Raw genomic sequence first — 6,200 nt, 5'->3', positions numbered from 1 at the left:
CCGATAAACTTCTATTTGTACACCACATAGCACGGCAGTTTTGAACCATTTTAGTGATGTTTTGGTCAAACAAACCCGAATGCTACTCTCTCGTCAATAAAAAACAATGGCACCTGGCTCCGCCTCGACTTTTATTCACTTGTATTGACATCGCCGCCTCATTCGGCTGTTTCCGGAACACTTTCGGAAATGTTCGTCATTTTCGAGCTATTTTCGATAATTGCTCATTAATGTGATTGATTTTTTTGTTAACTTTATCAATATTTGTTATCTTGGCACATAACGGTTCTATTGATGTCTCACACCCCCTTTGCGTTTTCATACCCTTTAAAGAAACACTTAGCTAATAACTTTTCAACCTTCATTAAACATTCTGAATTTTTACGATTAAACATCGACTTACAATTACTTCATTGATCCCTCTGACTCGGCGCAAGGGGGTCTGTATTACTTTCACTGCATGGCATTAAGCAACTTCGAGTGGGTGGCAGGGACCCTGCCTCACAAAAACTACAAATGTACTGTCTGTTTTACGGCATACATCACTTCCCACTTTCCCCATTCGTTACATTGTCATATGATATTGTTTAGCTCCAATTAGATTCAGTACTTCAATCGTTATTTAAATGCATGCGGACCTCCGTTAGGCAAAACACTACTGCCTTTGTCCACTGGCGTCTCTAAAATGACAGAAAACTGAAAGTTTAATGATCGTTAGGGATGGGAATCGAAATCTGATTCCAATTCGGAACCGGTTCGTAGTGTTTCGAGGCCTTGACATCACAATGAAAAAGCCTTAACGATCCCTTTAACGAGTCCTGAAGACGCATATTGCGTCGTGACTGTCTTGTTGTCCAAACACATCAAACTAGCATGGCGCCAAGAACCACCCGCTCCAAAGTTTGGCTACACTTCACGGGGAAAGAGGGTGAAAATGAAAGGTTACAATGGTTTAGCACGAGCATTGCAGCCCTAAACATAAGAATGACAGCACGTAGGTTCAAATGCTCGAAAGTGTGTCTTCACTTCACGAGGAAAAATTACAACAAAACGACTTGCAATCATTGCAAGGTGGAGATAACTGCATCGGGAGGGAAGGTGGAGATAACTGCGTCGGGAGGGAATAGACTGCACTGTCCTCACCGATACAGCTATACAGCTAAACTCCGAAATGACGATACAGAAGACGTTGGGATAATTTGCTGACTTTATTCAACCATCACTTGAAGAGTGAAACTAAAAATAGAAATGAAACAAATCAATTTCATCCCCAATAACAAACAGGTTTGCATCAACGTAAATCAGCGATGATTAGCTGCTAATTCTGTAATAACTAAACAGTTAGCATGCGTTCGCTAGCATTAGCATATCGTTCAAACCACTACACAACTGGATTTAAGTGTCCGATCGCGAGTGGAAACACACAACAACAACAAAAAAGATGATACATACAGGCGTTGCCTCTGTAGATATTTTACAAGCATTAACAAAGAACGTAGGGTCATAGCAGTGCTTCCCTCTCTCACTAACTCGCTCACTCGCTTGGACGCGGCATTTCTTCTTCGCTTGTAAGAGCGCTCATCTTCACGTGAGCGCGTTCTTCTTCACGTGAGGAAGCGCAAGGGCGCCCCCACTTGAGCGTGAAAGCACCATAAAAACTAAAAGGCTTGCATTTCAATATACTGGTAAATAATACTTTAACAGTGGTCTCCAAACTACGGCCCGCGGACCGTATTGGTCCGGCTCCCTGAACAATACCAGAGAGCATTTTTTTTTTTTTCTCAATAGTGTTAATTATTTTCTGGCCTTTTTCTGTGTAGAACTCAGAGAGGGTTATGTGGTTATTGTCTATTTGTTTAATAGTGTTGTTATTATTATTATTATTATATTATATTATTATTTTTGTTTTATTTACTTTTGTTCTGTGAAATATCCAGAAAGGGTTATTTGATTGTGGCTTTCTGAAAAACAATATTTTTTTACATTTAGGCACTCCTGCAATCGTCACACTTTTTCTGTTACAAACTGACCCCGGCCCCTCATCAGAGAAGGGAATAGTTATGCGGCCCTCACTGGAAAAAGTTTGGGGACCCCTGCAAGTTTAACACATATTGCTAACTGCAGACCAATGACCTATATGCCAATATATACCATTAGAAAAAAAATTCAGTAAAATGTTACATTCTTGTGCATTTGACACTTATTGCCACAGTTAACATTGAGGCTTTGGGCCTCTTTTGACCTTGTCGTGAGTTTTTAAGGTTGTGACTTCTGATTAAACAAGCTCAATGCTAATCAAAACGTTTTTTCTTCTTTTTACCCAAATTAGAATCGATAAGAGAATCGATAAAGAATCGAATCGTTAAGCAATATTGATAATGGAATTGGAATCGTAAAAATTCTATCAATTCCCATCCCTAATTATCGTCGTACAAAAAAAAAAATTACCCGCGCCTTCTCTCCAATAAAATTGTCATGAAGCGATGGTGTCACCATACAGTACAAATTTTAATCTTCTACTACCAGGCTTTGAACGGATTGATATGGATTGCAATTGCATTTTACGGTGCGTCTACATGGGAGATGACTCTGTTCTGAAACAGGCCTCCAGTGGTAATTTCCGGAATGCTTGGTTTGGCATTTTGTTTCACTTTGTGGAAGTTTGTGTGAGCATCTGTGTGAGCCACTCAGAAAAATTAATGGCTCCAGATGACACGCGACGCGCCCATCGGTTATATTAATTAGCTGTATAAAGATTTGATTCGTCCATGAAAGTCAAAACTCAAAATATATCGTCTTGGTCTTTGTAAAATGTCATTCAAACTCAACACTATAATGTGATTTCTCATCTAAATACTGTACTATTATTTTAAGAATTACTACAGCCTCATCTGTGACAAGGCAATTCTTTTATTTCCTCAGTCTAATACACCATACCCCTTTGTAGTGACACACACTAAAAAAAAAAATAAAAAAAAAAAAGCTGTAGGGCCTTAACCCTCTTCTTGCAGAGCCTGCATCTCTTTGATAATGCCTAACTAGCCATTTTTTTTCCAGTGTTTGTCCTCATTAGGGTCCTGGGTGGGCGCCTGTCTGACTTTGAGCACTTTCACGATCGCTCACTAAGGGCGCTTTCACACTAGCAATGTTTGGGCCATTTTAAACGTACCAGAGTTCTTTTTCTCAGAAAGCCCACTTCATTTTGTAAATGTGAACGCGCATCCGAACTCTACTTGAGACCAAACAAACGAACTCTGGTCCGCTAAAAAATCATGGGTCTCGGTCCACTTTAAGCACAGTGAATGCAACTGGAGCATGCTAGGATTTTGCTACTTTATGTGCAGCGGTACAACATGGAGCTATGATACTACAAGCTGTGACTCTACACGCAGGCCATCCTTGGAAGCAGAAGTACAGCGCGCACGCTATTCAAAATCAACAATGGCAAGATAACAGACGAACCATGGCCAAATGTTGTTGTGCTGCGCTAAACGTTTACATTACAAGTTGGGAGGGAGCAACCCTGCCGCTGGCCGAGCGGGGACTTGCTATGCTATGCTATGCTAAATTAGTTTTTTTTTTTTTTTTTTTTAATTTTAATATTTTAATTTACATGCATCCAAACATCTGATGCACACGACAGTCAGGTGACAAAAAATGACACATACAGATGAAACGAATACTCGAGCAACTCGAGTAACTCGAGTTTAAAAACTGATCTGAGTAATTTTATTCACCTCGAGGAATCGTTTAATTTTGCCAGCTGTAAGCATCACGTTTTGCCCGGACTACTTGTAATGCGGGACAACGCGCTGACGTCACGTGCGTAGAGGAAGAAGCAATTAAAAAAAAAAAAAAACCTTACTGCAGCCGACAGCCGCCACAAGCTACGCCGACGTTGCTAAAAACTACGCCTGCATGTGCATGATGCTAGTGTGGTAGCAGGTAGTGTCCGATGCGTCTCATCGATATCGCATGCATTTAGGACTAGATGCGAAATGACAGACTCGGCCGCGTCTGGGCAGCGTTAGTAAACAGCTGCCATCTTTAAGCAGTAGACTTCTCATCACTAATAAATATAACGTTACTGTCACTCGCTCACGTAACGTTAGCCTTTCTGAGGGCTAGGTTTCTTTTGATTATGACCACTGTCGATGCGTGGCTAACGTGTCTTACATACAGGCTTTATTTAATCTGTAAAAACACAGCGCTGTAGAGTGATGAGGGTGTAAAAATAAAACATAATAAAGCTAACTGTCAGTTTTAGCTCAGTAGTCATTGCTGAATAAAACACCAAAAAGCACTGGTCCCTAATGTTCTCCAATACAGCAGGTATCATACATTTATTTTGAACACTGTAAAAACTCAAAATCCGGACTTACAGTTTAGACTAATTTAAAACTTAACTAGAGCTTAAAAATAGCTTGACACAAATGGAAATTCAATTGAAACACGTGGGAAAAACCCGTAGCTTTCAAGTGATGTGTGTTATCAAGTGTAATTACATTTTTAGCTAAAAAATTTTTTTTTATAAGATCTACAACTTTTTGGAGTGAAAGCATGAATTTTTTTCCTAGTCACATCTGAGATGCAATTGTTGGCTGTTTTAAACAATGTACATCGAAAATAAAGACATTGATTGACTGAAAATGGTTCAATATTGGATTAAATGTCTTTTTTTCTCATGTATATTTATAATTGCTCTTTACCTTAAAAAATGCTTGATCCCATTTCTCGATTAATCGATAGAATTTTCAGTCGATTACTAAAATATTCGATAGCTGCAGCCCTAATACAGATGCACGGTTATATTATCATTGCAAAGACAGTAATGGAAAAAAACGATAGGCAGTTTAACATGTAAAAATAATGCTAGGCTACATTACATGCAGCATTACACCTTGACATTCCACGCTCCCTCCCCTCCCAGGAGGGAGGTATTTCCTCTTCTGTATGTCCAATCAATGAGTGCGCCTTTAGTCAATGTGATGCTACTCGGAAAGTTCAGTTTCAGTGAATGCTGAACCTTTTCAACAAGTAATTTGCAAGTGTTGTTGCGAAGTAGCTCTCCAACTGGACCCTGGTCCTCTTGGTCTAATAATGTGAAAGCTCCCTAATTGTGGTAATCCAACACGCATATTACTATTTACTATGCCCATTCATGCGCTTGTGTATCAAGCAGGCTACATATGACAAAGTATGACTTTTTTTTTTTTTTTTTTTTAATCAACTAATGTTTATGCATGGAAATCGACTAATGTTTATGCATGGAGGGATAAAATATAAACTTTGGGACTGAGTTTATGTTCCAAGCCCTTATTGCACTGTGACAAAGTCACCCTGAGCAACAGCCCTGCCCAGGACATGTGATTATGGAATTAGCTATGCACCGCTGCAGGACACAGACCATTTATTTTGCTCTGTTTGCAAAAGTGTGTTTTTGTGTGTATGGAGGGCAAAGGATTGTAAGGATTTCTGTTGATAATTCAGCAGACTGCTGATCTGTGTTACCGATAAGGCACACATAGAGGCTGATTGACAAACAAAAGACACTGCTGGGAAACACACTGGACAGATTATTCCGATATGAAAGTGTGGCGAAAAAGCACATGCTCTAAAACACACGTCTCAGACCATAGGTATTTAGTTTCTTCCCTGTTTTGTAAAATGTTTGTGGCATTTGTAATTTTTTCTAAAAAATCATCATACTATAAGTTACCGTTTTGTGTCTGGATGTCCGGCTACGAATCAAATGGTGGTTGCGTGGGTGGTTCTTCGGCAGAAGAAGAACTAGTTCATATTTTTTTAAGAGACTGGTCGACAAATGGCCTTAAAATCAATTAAAAACACATTTATCAGACGTAAAACAATGTGTTCTGTTTTGACCACCAAGCGTCACAATTGCTACATTAATCTTAATGGGGAAAAATATCACAGCTTCCCAAGACTAAATAACAGTACTCAAACTATCAAGCTGTAATTCCTCTTCAAATGGATTTGTTCTACTTTGGACAGACATAATTTAGCTGTTTGCGAAATTTGTCCAATTCACAGCCCTCTGGGCTCTAAAGATTACTTGTATGTGGCCATAATGCTGCAGCAGAGGGACGGGACTGAGTGCACAGCCGGGGGCATGTACACTAAGATAAAATTCATGGCATTCTATGCAGCGGTTCGTCCTATTGCTGATTCTGCTAAGA

Source organism: Corythoichthys intestinalis, chromosome 11, assembly GCF_030265065.1.
Source record: "Corythoichthys intestinalis isolate RoL2023-P3 chromosome 11, ASM3026506v1, whole genome shotgun sequence".
In the NCBI taxonomy this organism is placed as follows: Eukaryota; Metazoa; Chordata; class Actinopteri; order Syngnathiformes; family Syngnathidae; genus Corythoichthys; species Corythoichthys intestinalis.
This window is presented reverse-complemented; position numbering follows the sequence as displayed.